The 13,427-nt window shown below is 46.5% G+C and overlaps 1 protein-coding gene across 2 annotated transcripts in view; it reads left to right on the forward strand.

The window, feature by feature from the left end:
* Nucleotides 1-13,427, forward strand: part of ADARB1 (adenosine deaminase RNA specific B1) — a 61,250-nt gene continuing 47,823 nt past the window's right edge. Inside the window, exon 1 of one of the 2 annotated variants that reach the window (XM_053947744.1) lies at nucleotides 1-66. The gene's annotated coding sequence lies outside the window, so the exon portion shown is untranslated. Of the gene's footprint in view, nucleotides 67-698; nucleotides 718-13,427 lie in introns of those variants that run through there. The other variant, XM_053947748.1, reaches the window with a different exon arrangement.

Below are 13,427 nucleotides of genomic sequence, written 5' to 3' on the forward strand. Positions count from 1 at the left end.
GGCCGGGACCGCGCATGGCGGAGCGGCGGCGGCGGCGGCGGGGCCCGGGCAGCGGCGCGGCCAGAGGTGAGCCCGGGCTGCGGCGGCGGAGGCGAGAGCGCCCCGCGGGACCTGTCCAGGTCCTGACGCGGTGGCAGGTGCCGGCGGCGGCCGGCGCGGCCGCCCCGCACCTGTTGAGGACGGCGGCGGCCGGGCGGGCCGGGCCGCGGTGGAGGTGCCGGTGCGGGGGCGCAGTGCGGCGCGGAGCGGGGCCCGGCCGTTCCCGGCGGGGGCGAGCGCCCGGCCAGCCTCCCCCGGGCAGGGGCCGCGGCGGCGGCCTCGGGGCCATTTTGCGGGGCTGCCGGTACCGCGGGAAGTTTGGCCCCGGCCGCCCGACCCGGGGGCAGCTCCCCAGCGGCACCGGCCGCCCGTCACGGCGCCCGCCCCGGCCGCCCGGGGCCGGGGGGAGCGGAGAACCCCTGTGCGGGGCACCCGCTGCCGCGGGGGGCGGCTTGACCGCCCTGCCCTTCTCCCGGTACCCCCCGGGCCGGCGCCGTGCTCCTCCGGCGTCGCCGGGTCCGGCCGCCCCCGGCACCGCCGCCCGCCCTCTGCAGTGGGGAGGCGGCGCGTCCTTGGAGAGCAGCTCGGGCGTGAAACGCGGCTGCACATCCCAGCGCCTTTCCTTCCCGGCTGGATAACCCCAGCAGAGCCCTTCTCCATCTGTTGCCGTGGCCCCCGGTGGGTTTCGTTGTTCCTTTGGGATTTGGTTGGATTTGTGCTGTGCTGGAGCAAAACTGCGGTCGTGAGATCTGTGATTGTGCTTTTAGAAGTCTGGCTTGCTTAAAATAACAAAGATAAAAGGCTTCCAAAGGGCGCCTGTCTGGTGCCTGGTTACCGAGGGGCACCGCTGCCCTGGGCCACTCCTGCTCTCTGCCCATCTTCACGGCTTCATCTCAGGACGCGGGTGAGCGAAGCACCGCTCATGGCAGAGAGGGCTACAGAGCATTCAGGACTCTGCACTCAGGCTGGTGAAACCACGGCATTGATGGACGAGCCACCGTCAGCCATGCTGGTCCTTGGCCTGGGCTTCAATTTTTTCTTTTTCATTTCTGAATTTTTATCTACTTTTTTTGGTGGTATATAAAGGAAAAACCAACTTCATGTATTTTTTTAGCATAAACGATATTAGGGTCTCATTTCTCGCTGTTTTTTATTTTATCCCAGTGGTGGTGAGCTTACTGGAGCCAGGATCTCCCAGGCACCCTGCTTGCTCTGTGAGTTACTCTGTCACTCCTGAGAGTGAAGTTGTAGCATTGTTCTCGGAGCAGTTTTATGCTGGAGAGTGGCAGCAGGCCAACCTTCCTGGACGCACGAGATGTTTAGAATAATTAGTGATGGAATACCCCTTTAAAATAATTGTTTGGGTTTATCTAGCACTCAGTTGTAGCAATATCTACCTCTAAAAATAGGCAGGCCTCTGTGTAATGAGCCTCGTAGTATAAACAAGTCATATCTTGAATGACTGTTGTTACTTTTGGGATGTCCGAGATAGATGCCTTTGGGGGTTTTGCCAGATCTTTTTTTTTTCCTTCTGCAGTGAGCTATGTTTCTTGGCCCTTACGCTGTGCAGTTGTATGCACTGACCAGAGGCAAGGCTCAGTAACCCTCGCTGTTCAGGGCTGGCACAGAAAAGCTTCCCACTGCTGCTGTGACAGCCCAAGGTTGAGCAGTCCTGTTTTTCTTCATGAAATCCATGCCCAAGTGGAGGTGGCTAGCAGTGGGCTCTGCCAGGTGACTGCAGCACCCCTGCTCTGAGGCACTGCCCCCATGAATTCAGCACAGAGCCCCATTCATCTGTGCTCTGACTCCACAGTTTTCCATCAGACAGGGGCAGAGCAGCTCGGGTGTGATCCTGGTTGTGCTGATCCTTCCTGGGATGCCTTCCAAGTGTCCCAGGCTGCGGCTGTGTGAGCACACCGTTCTTGCTTTCAGTAGTTAGGAGCAAGGACAGCACGAGGGGTTTTCTCACATCTTGCCGGGTGGTTTATCAGAGCGTGACGGTTGAGCATTGGCCCAGCCTCTCATGTGCACATGCTTTTTGGGGTTTGTTTTCAGCAGCCAGCATGCTGGCTGGGGCTTCTCTGTGTTGCTGACATTCAAGAGTACTGGCTCCTCAGCTCGAGAGAGAAAAAATAGCCAACTTTTTTCAGCAGGAGCAGTGTTTGCTCTGTGAGCACTTGTTTTCTGAGAAGGTACCATTGTGCTCAGTGTTGGAGACAGGAGTGTCTCATAGCTTTGATCACACTGCTCACAGACCCTGACCCACTTGGATACTGCCCCCAGTTACCCAGATTTATCTGCTCAGTTGGAAGTTGAGCTGTATGTGTTTTGGGAATGGAAATGCAGTTCCGTAAGCCCTCAGTTGCAGGCCTCTGGCTTGCTATGAGCACAAAGGTCTTCTGGAGAACTTTTAACTAAATGGGACTTTTTTTCTCTTTTAAAAGCCACCCATGTTTTGGTTTAAGTGAGTAAAGCCTAAATGGCTGGGCTTACTAGTTCAGACAGTTTGGAACTGGGACCAGGTGAGGCTCTGCTACTCCCTAGCAAACTGATGCCTACACTTGGCAAACCCCAGACTGCTGCCTTGTGGTTTTTTCCCAGTGTCTGGGTCAGAGATTCTGGATGGGAACCAGGGGTTCCTGCTGAGCAGGGTAATGGTAAACACTGCTCTGAGAGCACCCTAGGACAGACCATGAGTGTAACATGCCCTCCCAGCAATCAGTGGTGTCAGTGTCACCTGTGCCTCGAGGAGGTTTTGGGGATGGCAGTGGTAGTTGTGCTTCAGGTGGGGAATGTTTCCCTCGCTGCTGCAGGGGCTGGGTTGGGTATTGGTGCCAGGGTGGTTTCAGGTGAAGCTGAAATGGGCTATCTCCAGGTGCTTGCAGTGAGTGTCTTGTTAGGCTCTTGTGTTTGAAGTCATGCTGGTGCAGGACCCTGAGGCTCTTTGCTTGGATGCCTGAGAATACCTGGTCTGCTGAAGAGAGACCAGAGCTCTTGCTATTCCTGCAACTTCTGAAACCGGTAGGTGCTTGGCACGTTTGAAACTCAGGCCATCCAGCTGCTGCAGTGTGGATTTCAGCTTATATTTAAGTACTGAAGATTGAAACTGTAGGTTTGGGCTGTATTTATCAGTGGATGTTGTTATTTATGTATCTTGATTTTAAAGGAAATACCTTTATAGTAGAAATGCTGCCTGACCAAAAAAAAAAAAAAAAAAACACCACCAAAAAAAACCTTAGTGAAATGATTATGTAAGCAAGTGAAATGACATTCTAAAGCAAAAGTTTCTTTCCTGTTTGGAGACAGAGTGGCTGGGTTTTTTTTTCTCTTTCCTGCTGTTTAACATTTTTAAAATCCTTTTAGTGAATGTTTTTTGTATGGTAGGTATGAGAAATAGTTGTTTTTGCAATTTAAGTCCTTAAAGAGGTCATCAGGCTGTGGGAGCTAGCAGGAGCCAGATATGAGTATTTGGGGCTGTAGCTGACCAAAGCAGCAGCACATGAGTGCATTTAAGTAATAATTAATGTAAAAAAAAACCCAAAGAAACTCATGTAACTGCTGTTACTGTGGGAGCTCAGAGGATGCTCAGTACAGTCATCCTCTTAAGAATGTCTGGTTGCAAAGGGATTCGGGATCTTTTCCTGTTCTCTGCCTCCGGGTCAGCTGTGGTGTGTGTCTGTCCCCAAGCCAAGGGAATCCATCTCCTCCACAAAAGCTGCCGGGGTTACCTTGAGCTTCTGTTCCCAGCAGGAGCGCGGGGCTGAGTCAGTGCTGCCTGCCCAGGGCTGTGACTCAGTGCTGTCCCCTCGAATGCACAGCCAGCCCGCTGCCAGCACAGCCAGGGTGTGCCTGTAACCTCATTCCAGAGCTGTCCTCTGTGAGTATCACCTGGTTACAGGGGTTTGGGAATGTCGGACTGCTTTCCTGAGTTGTGTGTGTTGGTGGAAGTTGGTTGTTACTGAGCTTTTTTTTTTCTGTGTGATACTGAGCATCTGTGGAAGTGCCAGGGAGCTCTGAGACAAGAAGCTTCTTGTGTTCAGGATTATGGTTTTGTCTTTGTGAGTTGTGTTCCTTCTTTACATTTTACTGGAACTTACTTATTTTTTAAATTATTTTTTGAGATTTATGTGCTTGAAGAGGAAGGGGTGCTTTGTTTTTCTTTTGGGAAAGAAAGAAATGTCTTCCCTGATGCTCCAGGGTTAGGTCTCTTTGTGGTTGAGAGCTATCTATACTGCTAACTCAAGATTGCTTCATAAAAAATGTCTTTATTTGGAACTCTGGCTATCTTCTTGTGCTTCTAAGCTTGATTTCCCATTGCCTGGCATCACACCGTAAAGCCCTTGAACAAAATTGGTCAACACCTTGAAAAGTCCATCAGATTTGGCAAGAGAGTGGATTTGTCACAGGTAAGTTCCGAGTTGTGTGAGCACAAGAATCTGTGAGGAAGGAAATCTCAGATGAGTGCTCGCCTGAAAGAAAAGCTGTTGCTGGAGTGCAGATATTATTGGACATCAGAGGAGCTCTGTGGTAGTGAGACAAACAGGAAATCAAGTTTCATAAGCAGTTCCAGTAAAAGGTAGGTCCTTATTTTCCTAAGTATCCCTTGTTTTCCTATGTGAAAGCAGAGAGCAGTGATCTAAGGAGCACTCTTGCATCATCATACGTGATGAAAGAAAACAAAAGACTTGGGTACAGTCCCTCACCCTGCCCCTGGGGGCTGAAGCACAAGGGAGACAGAGTGAAGATTTTCAATTTCCCTTCCCTGCAAGGCTCTTGCAGTTGTTGGGAATAATGTCCTTTTATAGGTGTAGGAAAGCACCGGGGTCAGGATTTTTCCACGCAGAGTGCTTTTGGCAGAGATGCAAAAGGAAGGGCTGCTCAGCAGATTGCAGAGGAATTTTTGGGTTTAGTTAATTTTAAAAAGATTTTAACAGAATGGAGTTCTTGGACCTAGGTAAGATGAAGAGTATCCTGAGTACCCTCATTTGGAGAAAATGTGAGGAATATACCATATTTTGAATTTAAAGTAGAAATCTTCCTCACTTGGGGGTGAGTTTGGTGCTGCATGGCAGAAGGTACTTTCTGATTACTTTGCTGCCTGGTGCTTTTGTTATTATGATACTTTAAAGTTGCATAAACAATTGTATGATGGGCCTCCGGTAAAATTATGTGTGAGTACTATACCAATGTCAATTTGTCTTTGTTGCAAACTCAATTTAGCAGTGGCTCCTCCTTTCTGCTATTAATTTTGTTGTTTCAACTCTGAAAAGAGCTGAACAGCTTAAAATTTGATCAAAAAGAGAATGAGCATGTATGCTAAACACTAGTTTCTTTCATTTGTTATGTGTAATGTGAAGTTTTTACATAGGAATTGTGAGGCAGCCTCAACCAGGAGTATTTTTTCTTCATTTAGTCTGTGTAGGTTTTGAGATTTGCAGAGATAGTTAATACTTGCCTCTGCCATTCTGAAGGGCTCCTCCTGAAAGTGTTCAGTGTGTCTAAAATGAAGTTAATCTTGATTTAGGTTGATTTACTCAGCACTTCAACTTTATTAGCAAATGAGCCTTTAAGGTTTCACTGCCTTTTTCCTTGCTTAGTTATGCTCTAATATTTGTGCACGGTCTACTGGAAAGCTATTAGAGGGGGAAAATACCTTTGACTTTCTTTAGATGCAGATTTTATAAAACCTTGTTTACAGAGGTCATTCTGTATATCAAAATGTGATTTTATTTTTCACCTCAAACACTGAGCACAGATACCGAGTACTTAATAAAACAGCTCTAAAACTCTTTAGATGGCTCCCAGTAAGATCATAGTAGGATCTCCAATTAAAACATTCTGTTCAAAACTGGACTAAAATAACTCATTTTAATGCTGCTTTTGGCCTTAGAGTTGCCATGTTTTTCACAGCTGAAGGATCAGTGCTGGTATATTTAAATATCTGAAAAATGAGAAGAATTAATATAAGCCGATGGCTGAACTGTGCTTTGTTTGGGAGAAACTTGTAATAAAGCTGGCTCTGTGAGGGAACCAGGGTTACATCCCTCCTCCACTGCCCAGGTTTTAAGGCTTGCTCTTGATATGCACAAGTAGCTTGTTCTGGGAGATCAAAGGAGGAGGAGATAACTTCTTTTGTTGGGTGCTTACTCACTTTTATAACCCTGATAGCCTTTGGTCAAGTTTACACCTGGAAAGCACTTTATAGCATGGGTGTTTTCCACAGTATGGAAATTACCAAGGTGTATTAAGTAGGGAGAGATGGCCTTTGCCATAGCTTCTGAATCTGGAAGACAAAGAGTGGTTTTCTCCCATAAATTTTGGTAGCTAAAACTTGTCAGCTGATTGAACAGCACCCTTTGGATACTGACTGTGCAGATTTGCAGCCCTTGGCCCTGTTGCCTGTGGAGTCTACAAAAGTCTGGATGTTCACCGGTGTGGAGTCACAGGCAACTGCAGAATCATTATTCTCTGTAAAACCAGAGTGATCTTTTCCATCAGGACTAGAGCATGTTCCTGTTTTTTTCCTGTAAGCTTTTCAGAGCAGCTGTGTGGCACAATGCTTGTATTTTCTCAGCCATGGTGGCTTTGATGTCTTCTCTAGGTCTGTGGACCCTCTCTTGGTTTAGAAGCACTTTTACAGGCAGCAAAGCCATCCTTCCAGTGCTGGCAGCAGATAGGCTTTCCTGGGATTTAATGTGTATTATACAGACCTTCTTGTAGTGGTATTTTTACAGATGCTTTTTATCTCCCGCCGCTCACCAGTGCCAAGTGGTGTTCTGCAGTTTGATGTCATGTGATACTGTGTTTTGATAACAAAGAGGAGCTGGAAATTAATGCTTAAGTCAAACCACTGACCCTGGCAGTTGCGGCTTGGGTGCGTATGCCAGTGTTTTAATTGGAGTTGGGAACATGCTTCTGAGTCAACAAAAACATGTAGATGTGGCACACAGGGACATGGCTTAGTGGTGGACCTGGTTAGACTCAGTGGTCTTTGAAGTCTTTTTCCAGACCTGATGATTCTGTGATTCTGTGACAATCCTGCATGTCTCCACCTCTGTGCTTGAGGTGGGACAGCTTGCACAGGCTCCCTTTGGAGGAGGGTGAGTGCAGAGATGAGCTCCAGGGGCATGTCCACTGCCTCTAAGTTTGTGATTGGATTGTGCTTCTGTTGCTAATGACTGTTCAGAGTTTGATTAATAAGAAGCTAAATCGGGACCCTTCATTGAATTAGCAGCTCTCAAGAGCATGAGGCAGAAAAGCACAGCTGATGCAAGTGAAAGCAGCAAGGTCTGCTTGGGAGCATGTGCCTGTGCTTTTGGCAAAGTACTGCCAAAGGGGCGCAGTCTCCCAGGAAGTGTTTCGTGAAAGTGGAGAAAATCCTGTCTTCACTCCATAATCCACCATACATGCTGGAATTGGTGGGAGCTCAAGCCCAGTAGCTCCCCCCTCTATTTCACAAGGACTGTCAGGTCCTTCTATGAAATCCACAAGATATGTTTTATCTCGTGTCTTTGAAACTCTTGCAAAAATCTGTTACGTTAAATGCAACTCTGCTGTTTTCCATGAGGATGATAATGAGTTGGGAAAGCTTCTGAACTGGTAGAAAGGATGCATTAGTCTGGAAACCTTTGGGTTGTTTGTCCCTGTTTGATGCTTTTATATCCAAGTTGATTTCCCCAGACCTCAGTGCTGACAAATATGGATAATGAGGGATAGCGAGTACTACTGTAGCTCTGTCGAGTTTTTTTTTTTTTTTCCCTGGTGCAGCCTAGTTTATCTTCTTTTATCCCCTGAAAGCTATTCTTAGTAAGTGGTTGTTTTTCTTGAATTAAATGAGTGAATAATCACTATTTCATTCACTGTCCTTACATATGCTTAAATATAGTATTAACCTAATCTTCTTATATGCTTTTCCTTCTGCTGCTCCTGAGTTCCTAAAGGAATCAGGTTCACTATTAGTAAGATCTATGAATGAACTTGCCTGGAAATGAAATACTTCTTTTGAGCTTTGGCTTGTGTTTATTGCCAAGATGGTAATTTATTCATATATTTGGACAGCAGCATCATTCTTCATGCACATAACTTCTGTGCTGTCAAGAGAACTTCTTCTGCGTACAAATTCCTCAGATACAGCCCGTGAGATCGTTTTGGTTTTTTTCCTTCCTGCTTGGAAGGAAAAACGATTGTTTGGTGGCAATTTGGTTTTCCATTTTAGGAAGGAGGGAGGAGGGGAGCTCTCCGTGGTACCGAGCGGGGCCGCGGCCGCCGGGCTGCGGGTGCTTGCTGCCGCCGGAGGGACGGAGGGAGGCTCGTCCTGCCCTCCTGCTCCTGGCACATCCCAGTTACATAAGATACTATATCAGTTACATTTCATAGATTTTAAAATATTAATATATATTTAAAATATTAGTATATATGATATATATATATATATAAGCAACTTCAATAAATAAACTTAGTGTTCCTATAACCCTGTACTTTTTTTCCTCTCATCACTGTGTTTCCAGTCATGATGGCTAGCTGGCTCTTTTTTTGCAGCCCAGATAATACCCAGTGTTACTGGATAGTATTCCCAACCCCACTGCTTATTTTCCATCTCCTTTGTCCTCCTTGTGTGCTTTTGCTCAGACAGAAGCTCAGTCAGGTTTCAGTCAGCAGCTCCGCTGAAGTTGGGCCATGACACTTCTGGGGCCAGTTGCCCAGCCTGGGTATGAACACCTACAACTTCTCTTAGCATCTGTGATGCCCTTGCTGGCTTTCAGCTTTCAGCCTTTTTCAAGTTCAGGGTTCATAGTGTTAGAAGGGACCCACAAGGATTGTTGAGTCTAGCTCCTGGCCCTGCGCAGGACAACCCCAAGACGAGCTGTGGCTTGTTCTCCTTTCAACACATTCTTTCTTCAGTCCTTTGTTCAGTAGGTTTGCTTGCTCTTAAAGTTTGCTTTCCAGACTTAAGCGAGGTTCCCAGATAGCTGTGAGAACACTTTCTAAGTAACTGCTCTTGGTGGCTTTCAGTGAATATGGAAGGGACTAGAAGTACATTTGATTATTGTAATAAAAGCTCTGTTGAAGAATATGGCTATTGACTGTTCCTCTCTTGCCAGAGTATCGCCTGATTTGTAGGACAGCTTAGATGAAGCAGGCTTTTAAAGGTAAAGAAAAATAGCCAATATTTTGAAGGTCATAGCTTTTAGAATGCTGTGGATAGAAAGCAGGAAAAGGAATTTTTCTTCTGGTAGCTTTCAGTGTAGCAGAGCTCCTCAGCATTATTTATGGCTTTGGCTTGGGTATTTTTACATCTCCCTGGGTCACAGACCTTCCTTGCTGTCTTCCAGTGTTTTCTTGCCTAGGTTTGGGATGTTGCTGTAGTCCAAACTGGACATAAATTGTAAAAATACAAAATAATACAAGAATCGTATTGATTATTTTTACATCCAGTTATACTTAAAATGCATACAAACACCTCTTGATCCAGCAGTTGTGCTGGCAGCATTGCTAGTGTATACTACTTTAATATGTGTGCAGTGGGGTAGTTTTGAATAAATGACTTTTGGATCTATCTTAGGAGGCTGCTGATGTTCTTTTTGGAGGATTTCACCTCCCAGAGCTAAGACTTGGTTTCTTGTAAAGTGCATGTTCACAGTGCATAGGTTATCCTTGAGAGAACAGCCAACTCCCTGTATTTCTGAATCAGTAGCTGCTGCTTCACAGAAAATGCATGCAGTATGTACATATATTAAAAATACATGCATATGTATAATATTTTATCTTTGGTGCTTTGTCCAGAAGAAAAACTTCAGTCTAAAAATAACTACAGTAAAAGGTCACTAAAGTAGGTTCATAATCCAAATTCTACTCAACATGGAGTTTTTTTGGCATATGAACTGATAGACTATTTGCTGCTGTGGCTGAGATCTCTTAAGTATTCTTGATGGCATTAAATGGCTTTCTCTCTGTGGTTTTGTTGTCCTGAACCTGAAGGAAATGTTATGTCTTGAGTTATTTGCTCCCCTGGGTTGGTGTGCTAGGGGAACAAGGATTTTCCATCCTCTTGCCTGGAGCAGGTACAGTCTGTGCAGAGGCAGTGCTGGTCTCCTTGGTAATCTGCTGCTGTTTTAAAAGTTTGGGGGCCTCTGGTGGGGTCATCCTTGGACCTTATGCCTGTGCTGCTGTAGGTGTTGGGAGCAGCAGAGACAGAGGAAGGATGTGGTGGTCGTTCAGGTGTGTGTGTGCCCGGTAAGATGGGGAAGATGGCAGCAGGCATTTTGTGTGGCTCCACTTTTGCCTGGAGTGGAAATACAACTGAGCAGGGAAGAGAGTTCTCTGGTGTCCAACAAAATCATGGGCAAGTGATTTCTTCAGTCCTTCACCCGTGTCCCAGGTGAAGGCTGGTGTCTCTTGGATTTGTCATCCTTCCTCCTCAGCTCCTGGCTGCTTGGTGGTGGGTGCTGCCTGGCAGCTGCCTGCTTGTGGCACATGTGGAAGGCTGGCAGCTCTGCCCTCCTCCTGGGGCCACCCAGAGGTGCTTTCTGGAGGGCTGTAGAAGGATAGATGTGCTTGGGGCTAATCCAGTGTACTTGCTCTGCCAACATCTGCAGCATGTATCAATTCTGCCTGAAAAGCACAGACTACTTCTTGCCTTTGATTGTGTACAGCGCTCCCTTCCAGGACTGATAATTATTTCCCTTTTTCCCTTTCCCCCTGTGTTTGTATGGTCAGACTCTGATTTGTTCTTCTTGACTGAGCAGCTCCTTAAGGTACTTCTCTCAGGCTCCCTGTGCCATGTATCACCCTGTAGTCCTTCTCTGTTTGCCTTCTGCTTTGATGTGATGCTGATTTGCAAAGTTGGGCAGGATGGTGTATACACAGACTGCCCAGAGAAGCTGTGGCTGCCCCATCCCTGGATGTGTTTAAGACCAGGTTGCACAGGGCTTGGAGCAACCTCAGATAGTGGGAGGTGTCCCTTCCCATGGTAAGATTTGGAATGAGATGAGCTCTAAGGTCCCTTCCAACCCAAACCAGCCTGGGACTCTATGATCAGGAACTTTCATCAGTTATTCATTAATTCTTGCCCTCTAAATAGTTTCAGGTTTGTCTTGCTGGGAGATTCTTTGGGCTATTTTGTATAAATAACTTAGTAGATAAAGTAGGTGTAAGTATTTCAACTCCCATTTGTCTTGTCTTGTTTTCTTTGGCTATCAGGAACAACTTTAATACTCAGCTTTTCAGATAACCTAACATCATTTGTTATTTATCTGAACTCAAAAAGGCTAATGAAAATTAATGTATCAGTTACCTCCCAACATCTCAACCCTTGGGAGGAACATGTCAAAAATGTCTGATGTAGTCTTGATGCACTCACAAGTTTTGGTCCAGTTGCTCTCTGATGTGGTTTTTGTTCAAGGGGGACTTTATTACTCCCTACAACTCCCTCACAGTAGGTTGTAGCCAGACAGGGATAGATCTCTTCTCTCAGACAACAGGTGACAGGACCAGAGAAAATGGCCTCAAGTTGTGCCAGAGCACATTTAGATTGACTAGTAGGAGACATTTCTTCACTGGAAGGGTGGCCAGGCACTGGCACAGGCTGCCCACAGCAGTGGTGCAGTCACCATCCCTGGAAGTGTTCAAAAGGTGTGTAGATGTGGCACCTGGGAACATGATTCAATTGTGAATGTGGAGGTTCTGTCTTAAGAGCTGGACTCAATGATCTTAGAGGTATTTTCCAGCTTTGGTGATTCTGTGATTCCACATGTGGGTAATGTAGCCCACAGGTCCTGACCTGTGCCTGGTCATGCCAGCGTCTTCCCTCTCTCTTGCTCTCCTCCTGCCCTATCCAAAATCTTCTGGGTGTTTTCCTTGCTTGTCTTGTCAAACTCTGGGATGTATTACAGTTTCTTGAATACGAAGGTGGTTAGTCCCATTTCTGCACAATGTGGCTGAAAATGTCTAATATTCTGTGATGGCAAACACTCTGCCCACACACCCGAGTGGTGATGGCACTCAGATTTTACACCGTAAGTGTGGTTGATGGTGTTTTTTTTTTGTTGTTTTTTTTTTTTTTTTTTTTTTTTTTTTGGTGTGTTTTTTTTTTTTTTTTTTTTTTTTTTTTTTTTTTTAAATTTTTTTTTCTTTCTCTAACAAAAAGTAACTTGATGTTGAATAACTCAAGGAACTACTCTGGAAGGGGCAGTTTGAGTCAGTCTTTGGTTAGGGAGATCCCTGACAGCCAGTTGCAGGCCAGATCCTGAGGAAGGCTCCAGGATCTCAGAAGACTGGCGGGAAGTCAAGGTACATCAAAAGTTAGCTTGAAGTTCTTCAAATCTGCTCATATTTTAGTAGGAGAAAAGCAGAAATGTGATTGTAAAAGTGAAATGTAACACTTTCATATTCTTAGAAGTCCAGCAGCTTCTTCTACCTAAAACCTTGCAGGGATGAGACAGATGTCAAAATCCTGGAAGTCGCCACTATGGAAATGCAGGCTGTCAGTGAGACTTGAGTTACAAACATGGAGTGCTTCTAGTTTAGCTTGCTGCTGCCATGCTCCCTCTCTGGGACAGCCTCAGAGTGGGCCCATGTGGAGAAGAAAACTCAGTTTAAGGTGCTGCCACTTGTGGTTTCCTGCTGCATTGGGACACTGGGTGTCTTTTCCTTGTCCAGTGTGGTGGGGTGAGAGCCACCGTGTGCCCAGAGTCCTTGCTGTGGTCTGGTTCCATCCCTGCATTGCTCCTCTGCAGTCTCCAGCTCTGCCCAGAGCACAAAATTAATATCCATAGAGAAGCAGCAAGAAAACAACTGACCTGGAAATATGTTTTCCAGCAAACCCAATCCTTTGCTGGGAAAACAGCATGATTCAGGTTTCTTTCACAGCTTTTTAACTTCCCTGTGCATGGAGTTCCTGTAAGGTGCAAGTTAAAGCTAAAGGAATAAAGAGCTCTAAAGCTCATCCACATTACATGCACAACATCTATTTAAAAAATAATATTATACCTGGTAAAAAGGCTGTTGGTGGGTGCACTTGTACAATCCATGAATTTTTTCCCCCCTGGCATTTTGTGCACAGCAGATGCAGTTTGTGCTGTATCTCCCATGGGGGAAGGTATTGGTGAGCTGCAGGCTGCTGGAGAATGGCTGGCATTGGGAGTCAGAGGATAAGCCCAAAATTCCCCCTCTGTCCTCGTGGGACTCCACCTGGAGTGCTGTGTCCAGGTTTGGGGCCCTCAGCACAAGAAAGACGTGGGCCTGTTCGAGTGGGTCCAGGGGAGTCCTTGAAGGTGCTCCAAGGGCTGGAGCCCCTCTGCTCTGGAGCCAGGCTGGGAGAGCTTGGGGTGTTCACCCTGGAGAAGAGTCTGGGGGGACCTTAGAGGTCCTTCCAGTGCCTGAAGGGGCTC

Source organism: Vidua chalybeata, chromosome 7 (genome assembly GCF_026979565.1).
Source record: "Vidua chalybeata isolate OUT-0048 chromosome 7, bVidCha1 merged haplotype, whole genome shotgun sequence".
NCBI classification, from domain to species: Eukaryota; Metazoa; Chordata; class Aves; order Passeriformes; family Viduidae; genus Vidua; species Vidua chalybeata.